A 12,561-nucleotide genomic window follows, 5' to 3' on the forward strand; every position below is an offset into this window, starting at 1 on the left:
TTCTTACGTGTCGTCAAAATTATATGCCATGAGGGATGCTTGGATGGATTAGTCAGTTAAGTGACTCTTGGTTTGGCTCAGGTCATGATCTCAGGCTTGTGGGATTGAGCCCCATGTCCCCACTGAGCATGGAATCTATTTGTCCCTCTCCCTCTGCTCTTCTCCCATTCACACTCCCTCTCTTTCTAAATAAATAAATAAATAAAATCTTTAATATATATATATATGCCATGAAATTTACCATTTTAACCATTTTTTTCCATTTTAGCCATTTTTAACTATTGTTAAATGTATTTACATTATTGGAAAACCAATCTCTGGAGTTTTCTCATCCTGCAGAACTGAAACTTAATACTTAAGTTGCCACTTTCACATTTTTCTCTATTCTAAGCCCCTGGCATTTTCTGTTTCTCCTTCCTTCTTTCCTTCCTTCCTTCCTCATGCTGTTCATGACATCAGTCAGTCACTTAAGCGAAATCATAGTGTATCTGTTTCTGTGACTCCTGTATTTCACTTAACATAACACCATCCTGTTTTAACCACATTGTATAAGGCAACAAGATATGTCTTTCTTTTCAAGGCTGAATATTATTCTGGTAAACATATATGCTATGTTTTCTTTATGTATTCAGGAACATTTCTGTTGCCGTCACTTACTGGCTTTTTGAGTAACGCTGCTGTGAATCTGCTTGTGCAAATAACTCTTGCAGATCCTATTTTGAATTCTTTTGGCTATATACTGTCAAGTGGGATGGCTGAGTCATATGATAATAGGATTTAAAAAGTATTGAGGAAACTCCTTTCCATTTTCCATAATGATTGTTCCATTTTCATTTCCTCTGGCAGTTCATAATGGTTCCAGTGTCTCATCCTTCTGACACATGTAGGTTTTTTTTTTTTTTCTTGTTTCATAGCGGGATCTGAACAGGTGTCAGATGATGACTCATTGCTTGATTTGTGTTTCTCTAATGAATAGTGATTTTGAGCTTCTTTCATATGCTTGTCCATTTGTATATCTTCCTCGTATTGTGCCCACTGAAAACTTTGTCCAGTTCTTAATAATGCTGGTTGCTGTTTGGTTGTCACTGCAAAAGTTCTTTCTATATTCTAGATGTTAAATACTTAATGTCTAGAGGCTCTGCAAAAAATTTCCATGCCTTTATCAGGTTGCCTTTTCACTCCACTGATTGTTAGAATTACTTTCTCTGGGGACACTTGGGTGGCTCAGGGTGTCTGACTGTGGCTCAGGACATGATCTCAGGGTCCGGGGATCAAGCCCCACATCTGGCTCCCTCTGCAGTGGGAAGTCTGCTTCTCCCTCTAACTTTCCCCTTGGTTTATGCTCTCTCTTTCTCTCTCTCTCGCCGTCTCTCAAATAAATAAATAAAATCTTGAAAACAAAAACCAACAAACATGAGAGTCTCTTCTGGTTTGCCTCCCTCTCTATTTTCATCTATTGTTTTCCTTCTATTCCCCTCTGTTCATTTGTTTTGTTTCTTAAAGTCCACATATGAGTGAAATCATATAGTATTTGTCTTTCTCTCAATGACTTATTTTCCTTAGCATAATACCCTCTAGTTCCATCCACATTGTCACGAATGCAAAAATTTCGTTCTTTTTGATGGCCAAGTAATACGTATGTATACATAGTTATATATATACCACATATTCTTTATCCATTCATCTACTGATGGGACATCTATGTTCTTTCCATAGTTTGGCTCTTGTGAACATTGCTGCTATAAACATCGGGGAGCGTGTGCCCCTTCGAATCACTGTTTGTATCCTTTAGATAAATAGCTAGCAGTACAATTGCTGGGTGGTGGGGTAGCTCTATTTTCAACTTTTTGAGGAACCTCCATACTGTTTTCCAGAGTGGCTGCACCAGCTTGCATTCCCACCAACAGTGTAGAATTGTTAATTTTAGCAATTCTGACTGGTGTGAGATGGTATCTCATTATAGTTTTGATTTGTATTTTCCTGATGCCAAGTGATGTTAAGCATTTTTTCATGTTTCTGATGGCCATTTGTGTGTCTAATTTGGACAAATGTCTGTTCATGTCTTCTGCCCATTTCTTGACTGGAATATTTGTTTTTTGGGTGTTGAGTTTGAGAAGTTCTTCACAGATTTTTGATACTAGCCCTTCAACTGATAAGATTTATAAATATCTTCTCCCATTCTGTAGGTGGACTTTTAGTTTTGTTGACTATTTCCAATGCCATTTGTTGAAGAGATGTCTTTTTTTCCATTTTATATTCTTTCCTGCTCTGATGAAGATCAGTTGCTTTAGAGTTGGGAGTCCATTTCTGAGTTCTCTATCCTGTTCTGTTGATCCATGTGTCTGTTTTGTGCTAGTACCATACTGTCTCGATGATTGTAGCTTTGCAAGAGAGCTTGAAGTCTGGAATTGTGATGCCGACAGCTTTGGTTTTCTTTTCCAACATTACTTTGTCTATTCAGGGTCTTTTCTTCCTCCATACAAATTTTAGGATTGTTGTTTTCCTGTTTTCAAACACTGAAATAAAGTTCTCAGACACCAATCTGAGTTACCATGCAGGGCTGCCTTTGCAAGGGAGAGTAGCCGATCTGAATTTTGCATATAGCTTTTATTTATTATTATTAGTTTTTTTAAAGGTTTATTTATTTACTTACTTACTTAATTAACTTATTTTACAGAGATCACAAGTAGGCAGAGAGGCAGGCAGAGAGAGAGGGAGGAGGAAGGCTCCTTGCTGAGCAGAGAGCCTGATGCGGGGCTCCATCCCAGGACCCTGGGATCATGACCTGAGCCAAAGGCAGAGGCTTTAACCCACTGAGCCACCCAGGCACCCCTATTATTAATTTTTTTTTAATCAGAAGAGCAAGGGCAGAGGTATCAAAGCATGGGAAATGAGTACAGAGATGTCAAACAGACTGGCACCCTCCCCTTTATGCAGGTGGGCAGGGAGGAAGTTATGAGATAAGGGAGGAGCAGGATGTTTGTGTTAGCAATCACCAGGTGCGGGAAGGGGGGTTGAGGGTTACTTTCTTCCATAGCTCTTAATCTATGCCCTGCCCAAGGAATGATGGGATCCTGTTCCTCCTGGGCCATTGTGTTCAATAGCCCAATAACAGGAATGCCACTGATGTTTTAGTTGCTTCCACAGTCACCCCTTAGGGCTTACAATACATTCTCTAAGAATAACTCCATATGTTTCAGCTCTATGAAAAATGCTAATGGTATTTTGATAGGGATTTTCCTGAATGTGTATATTGCTTTGGGTAGCATGGGCATTTTAACAATATTTGTACTTCCAATCCATGAGCATGGAATGTTTTTCCATTTCTTTGTGCTTCTCAATTTCTTCCATAAGTGATCTGTAGTTTTCAGAGTATAATTTTTTTACCTCCATGGTCAAGTTTATTCCCAGGTATCTTATGTTTTTTGGTGCAATTGTAAATGGAATTAACTCCTTGATTTCTCTCCTGCCTCATTGTTAGTGTATAGAAATGCAGCTGACTATCCTGCAACTTTGCTGAATTCCTGTATCAGTTCTGCCCGCCCCAGAGTCTTTGTGTTTTTTACATAAAGTATGATGTCATCTGAGAAGAGTGAGGGTTTCTCTTCTTTTTTGCCTGTATAAAAGATGCCTTTTCTTTTTGTTGTCTGATTATTGAGTCTAGGACTTCCAGTACTATATTGAATAATATAGTGGTAACAATGGACATTCCTGTAGTGTTCCTGACCTTGGGGGGAAAGCTCTCAGTTTTTCCCCTTTGAAGCTGATATTTGCTGTGGGTTTTTCATATATGGCTTTTATGATATTGAGGTATGTTCCTTTTATCCCTACACTGCAGAGAGTTTTTCTCAGGAAAGGTGCTGTATTTTGTCCATAGCTTCTTCTACATCTATTGAGAGGATCATATGGTTCTTGTTCTTTATTTTCTTAATGTAGTTTATTGAGATTGATTTGCTGATGTTGAACCATCATTGTAGGCCAGGAATAATTCCCACTTGGTTGTGGTGAATAATCCTTTTAATATACTGTTGGATCTTATGTGCGAGTGTTTTGGTGAGAATTTCTGCATCATGTTCACAAGGATATTGGCCTGTCATTATCCTTTTTAGAGGGGACTTTACCTGATTTGGGGATCAAGGTAGTGCTGGCATCATAAAATGGGTTTGGAAGTTTTCCTTCCATTTCTACTTTTTTTTAAAGATTATTTATTTCTTTGACAGAGAGAGAGAGAGAGATATCACAAGTAGGCAGAGAGGCAGGCAGAGAGAGGGGGAAGCAGGCTCCCTGCTGAGCAGAGAGCCTGATGCAGGGCTTGATCCCAGGACCCTGAGATCATGATCTGTGCCAAAGGCAGGGGCTTAACCCACTGAGCCACCCAGTCATGCCCCATTTCTATTATTTGAAACAACTTGAGAAGAATAGATACTATTTCTTCTTGAAATGTTTGGTAGAATTCCACCATGAAGCCATCCAGCCGTGGATTCTTGTTTGTTGGGAGACTGTTGACTACTGCTTCAATTCATTTGCTGTTGGGTCTGTTCAGGTTTTCTGTTTCTTCATATTTCAGTTTTGGTAGTTTATATGTTTCTAGGAATGCATCCATTTCTTCCAGATTACCGGATTGGTTGGCATCTAGTTGCTCATAATATTCTCTTTCAGTTTGTATTTCTTCAGTGCTGGTTGTGATCTCTGTCTTTTCATTCATGATTTTATTTATTTGGGTCCTTTCTCTTTTCTTTTTGATAAGTCTGGCTAGGGGTTTATTGAACTTATTAATTCTTTCAAAGAACCAGCTCCTTGTTTTGTGGATCTGTACTACTGTTATTTTGATTTCTATTTCATTGATTTCTACTCTAATCTTTATTATTTCTCTCCTCCTGCTGCATTTAGGTTTTATTGCTATTCTTTTTTTCAGCTCATTTAGGTGTAAGGTTACTTTGTGCATTTGAGAATGTTCTTGTTTCTTGAGAAAGGCTTGTAGTGCTATATACTTTCCTCGTAGGACTGCCTTTGCTGCATCCCAAGGTTCTGAACTGCTGTGTTCTCATTTTCATTTGCTTTCATATATATATACATACATATATACATATATATATATATATATACATATATATATATATATATATATATATATATGTGCTTCCCCCTCTCTCTCTGCCTGCCTCTCTGCCTACTTGTGATCTCTCTGCTGTCAAATAAATAAATAAAATCTTTTTTAAAAAAATTTATTTATTTTTTTCAGCGTAACAGTATTCATTGTTTTTGCACAACACCCAGTGCTCCATGCAATACGTGCCCTCCCTATTACCCACCACCTGGTTCCCCCAACCTCCCACCCCCGCCCCTTCAAAACCCTCAGGTTGTTTTTCAGAGTCCATAATCTCTTATGGTTTGCCTCCACTTCCAATTTTTTGGAACTAGAGCGTATCATGCTTAGTGAAATAAGTCAATCGGAAAAAGACAATTATCATATGATCTCCCTGATATGAGGACATGGAGATGCAACATGGGGGGTTAGGGGGATAGGAGAAGAATAAATGAAACGAGATGGGATTGGGAGGGAGACAAACCATAAATGACTCTTAATCTCACAAAACAAACTGGGGGTTGCTGGGGGGAGGTGGGGTTGGGAGAGGGAGAGGGGGTTATGGACATTGGGGAGGGTATGTGCTATCGTGAGTGCTGTGAAGTGTGTAAACCTGGTGATTCACAGACCTGTACCCCTGGGGATAAAAATACATTATATGTTTATAAATAAATAAAATTTTTAAAAAAAGATTTATTCAAAAATAAAGATTTATTTAAAAATAAATAACATCTTTTTTTTTTTAAAGATTTTATTTATTTGAGAGGGAGAGAATGAGAGAGAGAGAGAGCTTGAGAGGGGGAAGGACAGAGGGAGAAGCAGACTCCCCACTGAGCAGGGAGCCTGATGCGGCTCTCAATCCCAGGAACCCAGTACCATGACCTGAGCCAAAGGCAATCACCCAACTGACTGAGCCACCCAGTCACCCCAACCCATTCATTCTTTTGTAAGATGCTCTTTAACTTCAAGTATTTGTGTTCCTTCCTAATTTCCTCTTGTGATTACATTAGATTTTAAAGACTTTTGGTCTGAAAATATGAATGGAATGTACCAGTTGAGACCTCATTTGTGACCCAGCATGTGATCTATTCTGGAGAATGCTCCATGTGCACCCAAGAAGAATGTGTATTCTGTTTTAGGATGGAATGCTCTAAATACATCTGTGAAGTCCATCTCATTCAGTGTCATTCAAAGCCCTTGTTTCCTTGTTGATCTGCTTAGATGATCTGTCCATTGCTGTGAGTGGGGTGTTAATGTTCCCTACAACTATTGTTATCAATGTTTCTTTAATTTTGTTATTAATTGTTTTGTACAATTGTCTGTCCCCAAGTTAGGGGAGTAAATATTTATAATTGCTAGATTTTCTTGCTGGATAGACCCTTTTATTATGATATAGTGTCCTTCTTCATCTCCTATTACTGTTTTTGGTTTAAAATCTAGGTTGTCTGATAAAAGGAATGTTACTCCAGCTTTCTTGATATCCATTGACAAGATAAATGTTTTTCCACCCCCTCACTTTCAATCTGGAGGTGTCTCAGGCTCTAACATGAGTCTTTTCTAAGCAGCATATCAATGGGTCTTGTTTCTTTATTCAATCTGATATCCTGTGCCTTTTGATTGGATCATTTGGTCCATTCACATTCAGAGTAATTATTGAGAGATATGAATTTGTGCCATTGTATTACGTATAAAGTTAATGTTTCTGTAAAATATCCTTGTTCCTTTCTGGTCTTTATTACTTCTGGACTCTGTCTTCACTCAAAGGATCCCCTTTGATATTTCTTGCAGAGCTGGTTTAGTATTCAAAAAAAAGAAGAAATATATATATATATATATATATATATATATATATATATATATACAGCCAAGAATACTTTATCAAGCAAGGTGGTCATTCAGAATAGAAGGAAAGATAGCTTCCAGGATAAATATATGTGTATGTATGTATTTAGGTGTGTGTGTGTGTGTGTGTGTGTGTGTGTGTGTGTGTGTGTGTATATATATATATGTATGTATGTATGTATATATATGTATATATATATGTGTGTGTGTGTATATATATATATGTGTGTGTGTATATATGTATATATATGTATATATACGTATATATATACGTATATATACATGTATACATATATATACACACACACACACACACACATACCTAAATACATACATACACATATATTTATCCTGGAAGCTATCTTTCCTTCTATTCTGAATGACCACCTTGCTTGATAAAGTATTCTTGGCTGTATATTTTTCCCATTTAGCACATTGACTATATCATGCCAGTCCTTTCCAGTCTGCCCGGTCTCTGTGGGCATGTCTGCTGCCAGCCTTATGTACCTACCCTTGGTTAAAGACCTCTTGTCCTGAGCAGCTTTCAGGATTTTCTCTTAATCTCTGAAATTTGTAAGATTCACTCTTATATATCAAGGTGTTGGCCTATTTTTATTGATTTTGAGGGGGCTTCTCTGTGCCTCCTAGACTTGAATGCCCGTTTCCTTCCCCAGATTAGGGAGATTCTCAGCTATAATTTGTTCAAATAATCGTTCTACCTACTTTTCATCTTCTGGGACCGCTAATATCTGGATTTTATTTTACTTTATTGAATTGCTGATTTCTCAGTCTTACTTTGTGATATAGTAGTTATCTTTCTTATTTCCACCTTCTTTATTTTCCATAATTTTGTCTTCTCTATCACTGACTCTCTCTTCTGCTTCATTTATCTTCACTGTTAGAGACTTCATTTTTTACTGCATCTTACTAATAGCCTTTTAAGTTTCAACCTGATTGGATTTTAGTTCTTTTATTTCTATAGTAGGGGATTCCCTAGTGTTGCCTATGTTCTTCTCAGGCCCAGCAAGTATCTTTCTAATCATTGTTATAATTTCTAGTTCAGACATCTTACTTCTATCCATATTGATTAAATCTGTGGCAGTGAGTACCAACTCCCGTTCTTACTTTTGTGGTGAATTTCTCCATCTCATCATTATGTCCAGGAAAGAATAGAAAAAAGAGGGAGAAAAGACAATAATATTAACAACAACAGAAAAAAAATAACAAATCAGAAGAAAACAAAATCTAAAGAAAATAAAAAATTGAACCAGAAACCAAACAGAACAGACCAAAATTCTAGATTGTGGGTGTATTTTGTTCTGCTTGTTAAAAGAAACTGGATTCCAAAATAGGAAAGAAAGAAAAACTTTATATTATGTATATGTATAAATATATATTATATATTTTATATATATAGAAAACTTTATATATAAACTTTATATTATACATATTATATACTAATATATATTATACATATTATATTATATATGTATATATAATGTAATATAAATATACATCTGTATTATATCTATGTATATCTATATATTATAAATATATATTTAGAATATAAAATATATAAATATATATCTATATATCAAATCATATATATAAGATACAATGAATGGAAACTAAAAATTAAAAATATCAAAAAATACATATATATATATAACCTATATATAAAATAAAAATAAAAAGAGAATTGAAAAAACAATTAAAAAAAAAAACAACTGAAAGACTATAGAAGAATAAAAAAACTGGTAATGCTATATACTGTTTTCCCAACAGCTGCAGTTTTGCAGTTGTCTGTGACTGGTAAACTTGGTGCTAGCTGTTTGTTCCCACTGATCTTCTCAGGGAGGGTCCTGTTGCACCCTGATTCTCAAAGACCTTTTTCCTAGTGGAATTATACCTCCCTTTCAGGAGTACATGCTCAGTGTAAGTCATTCCAGATTCCACTATGTGGCACTGTTTTGCTCACTGAAGGCTTTCAGCAGTGGTTGCGGGGGTTGAAAATGGTGGCACCCTGCTTAATAACCCAAGGCTGAAAAGTTGCACACACACACACACACACACACACACACACACACACACATACATACCATTTTCAGAGATCCCTCACAGAAAAGCACTTTTGTCTCCCTGGTTTCCATCTGAACTCTGTATTCATGCAGCCTGTGACCCAGGGTTTTTGTCTCAGGCATGCGACTGAGTTTCAAGTCGCCAAATTGTACAGACTCCTGTGATGTGGACCTGTGCTCTTCCTCCAGGAGGAGGGAGGAAGGTCTCACTACACTTTGGCCTTTTGCTGGGCCGCAGACGGGAGAGCAGGAGTGCAACAGTGCAGCAGGTCCCAGTTAATGGCAACACGAAGAATAAAAAGCAGTGCTGTTTTCAGCCAGCTTCCCTGCTCTGATGCCTGTGAACTCTGCCTCACTCAGGCATCCCCATTCTTCTTGTGACCCCAGGGATCCTGAGACCCCACTCTCCCGCCAGGGGTGTCCCCACCAGAGACTTTTTTTTTTTTTAAGATTTTATTTTTTTGACAGAGTGAGATCACAAGTAGGTAGAGAGGCAGGCAGAGAGAGGGGGGAAGCAGGCTCCCCGCTGAGCAGAGAGGCAGATGTGGGGCTCCATCCCAGGACCCTGAGATCATGACCTGAGCTGAAGGCAGAGGCTTAACCCACTGAGCCACCCAGGCGCCCCCCCCCCCCGTACCAGAGATTTAAAAGTTCTGATACCTCACTCCACTGCATCTAATACTTAACCAGTAGTCTCCTTAAGCTGACTCCCTCCCCTCACCCTGTCCTCCCATATATGGCCCCTGATTCAAGTCTCTGTACCTCCTACCTTCCAAGAAGTGGTTGCTTTTCTATTTGTAGAATTGTAGCATTTTTGTTCTCAGATCTCCAATGGATTTTGCAGGAATTCAGAATGATAACTAGCTGAATGCCAGGGACCTACAAACTTACCATCCCCTACTCCTCTGCCATTTAACTTGTCCCTCTCTTTCCTTCATTTTTCAATTAGCAATAATCGCGCCTCAGATAAACCTCATTGGCTACGATACTGCCACTGCGCAAAGCTCTTTCCTTCATTTTTGATACTTGATATCATCCAAGGTGTTCACATTACTGTGACAATTTAATAAAGTGAAAACATGGAGATTTTATGAGTCACGGGTTGTCTTGATATTTCTTTGAAGTGAAAAACATGAGACAGTACAGAGTCTGTAAAAGCTTTTCTATACTTAGTCAGATAACAGTATTCCATTAGAAGTAATGTTATTGCCCCAGGTAAGAGATGAAAAACATCCAGACGGATGTATTGGCATAAATTCTGCTTGTGGAGACAGGATACCTATCCTGGGCTGCACTATTGACTCTGAACTTCGGAAGGTAAATTCTATTTGTTTTCTTTCCAAATCATCTTCAGTTCTTCTATGTCTCCTCATTGGCATTGCCAGCAACATATGCATCAAAGCTGCCCCATTTCCACATCAGTCACTCTTATAGGTTCTCATGAATCATTTGGGCAATGAGAAATTATCTTTAAGCAGATCACTGGAAGCCATACTCAAGATTTAAGTACAACTTTGTCATCACTTCATTGAGGTAGGAGGAAAGAGGTGCCAGTGAGCCACAGGGTTTAATTCAGGCACTGGTCAATGAGAGTTTTGAAGGCAGATAAAACATGTTGATGGTATCCTTACAGAGAAAGATAAGACCTACTGAAAGCAAATACAGAAAACTTTTAAAGTGTGGGGAAAGAAATGGCAGGGAGTGTCTTTTAGTCACTGCAAAGGCTTAGGAAGCTACTTGTGATGAACAAATATGACAGAGATGGAGGCTTGAGAAATGTGGTGGGTTTCAGAGAAGTCAGGTCTTGTCTTCATGATTTCACAAATTCCTGTGTAGTACTGAGGACAGATGCTGTGGGATGACCAAGATTACTGTACTTTTCAGTCCAAAATCCATGGCAGGGGATGGAGAGGGGTTGCTGGAGACTGAAACATTGTGGACACACTGCTTTCAAATGTCACATGGCAAAGTAGACATCCAGCCTTCTGGACATTGGCACAACGAGAAAGATGTGTGCTGAGTGTCCACAAGCACTAGAATCTTAGGTATCTAACCCCAGTGTTGGATGACAGTCCAGTGAAGCCGATGCACAGCAGGAAACTCGTTCTGTTTGAGCCCGGTGAGGAGTAGTATTCCTTGAGGTGTGTGTGAGGGGCACTGATTAGTTGGGGGGCAGCTCACCAGTCAGAGGCAGTGAGCATTTCTGCCCCAAACAGTCCACCTGCTTTTTAAGGTAAATGTTCATTCACAGCCCATGCTGTGTTTCTGCCCATCCTGTGGGGAGCAGGAAAGAGGACTCTTGTCAGTTGTGGAAACTGATACCATGAAGTTGGGTAGCAGGTCATGATCACATGTAACCCTGATCCAAGTGAAGTATAAAGCTGCATTTGGGGTAGTTGTTACTTTGTGATCCACCATACCCTGAAAAGGCAGATGTGTGCTTCTAGAAAAGAAGATGTATGTCGTGTATTCTGTGCATATTGAGTAGGTAATGCTCATGTCTGATAAAAGGGCTCGTACACACTATGGTATAGTCTGGTTGGTCCACTTCTTCCCTCTGCTGTTGTCCACCAGCAGACGTTGTGCTAACACTTCTCTCATGGCCAGACGTGCTTGCCCCACCCTCAGTCATCAAACCACGTTCCAGGCATCACAGAGGCAGTCTAAGTCTGATAGGACTCAGGGAATTTATTTTAGAATCACTCCTTTTTTTATTCAGGGAAGGCCAACCTCTTCCAGGTGCTTCTCTCTTCATCTCACTGACCACAATACTGTCATGAGACTACTGTAAGTAACATATCTGTAACACAGGTGAACAGGTGAGTTCTTGGGAATGGCCAGTCATAACTCCATTTGCAGCTGTTCTCCCTTCTCTGGAGTAAGGGGGGTGGGGAGATGAAGCTGAATGTTCCAACCTTCTGGTTATGGTTTGGTCTTTGTGGTGGCCAGCCCCCATTCAGGAGCCCACCCAGAGCCACTTCCCTGAGTAAGGGTTACTCCTACTGCTGTTATCACTTAGGAATTTACAAGTGTTAGGAGCTTTGTACCAAAACTGGGGTCAGAGACAAACATATATGTATTTCATTATGACATCAGTAAAAATGGAATAATATTAGTCCAAAAGCATAAATTCATGAACCTTAAAAGCATTAGTAACAGTTGACCATACATTGTAAACACTGTATAATTACTTTAGACTTTGGTGAATATTGTAGATTAAATTTTTCATGGAAAAGGAGTACCACAATTCATGTTTCCGTGCTGATTTCTCTAGTTTTGAATGTAAATATTGAACCCTGGAAAATGACAGTTAGGAATGAACTTCCTGGTCCAGATTTTCCCTGGAAACCTGTTGTTCTAGCTCCTTTGTCATCATTTTCCTTAACTGCACTGGAACCATGACAAGGTGGAGAGGTATTTCTCAGTCATTTGAATGTAGGAAAGTGTTGGTCATCCTTCTGGTGGAATCCCAGGCTCCTTGGCAGTTTTTGCTTTAAAACATCTTCTCCATCATTTCCTATTTTCACAGAGTGTTCAGAGATTGCCCACTGGCAA

The 12,561-nt window shown here is 38.8% G+C and overlaps 2 protein-coding genes and 1 pseudogene across 2 annotated transcripts in view; 2 read left to right on the forward strand and 1 right to left on the reverse strand.

The window, feature by feature from the left end:
• LOC123931367 (putative protein ZNF720) overlaps positions 1–12,561 on the forward strand; it is an 867,309-nt gene that overhangs the window by 119,219 nt on the left and 735,529 nt on the right. The gene's annotated exons all lie outside the window — the stretch shown is intronic.
• The window catches only part of LOC123931274 (zinc finger protein 208-like), a 121,650-nt gene that overhangs the window by 29,682 nt on the left and 79,407 nt on the right, over positions 1–12,561 (forward strand). The window lies entirely within an intron of this gene.
• On the reverse strand, positions 9,833–10,012 carry LOC123931975 (annotated as a pseudogene).

Source organism: Meles meles, chromosome 19, assembly GCF_922984935.1.
Source record: "Meles meles chromosome 19, mMelMel3.1 paternal haplotype, whole genome shotgun sequence".
NCBI lineage: Eukaryota > Metazoa > Chordata > Mammalia > Carnivora > Mustelidae > Meles > Meles meles.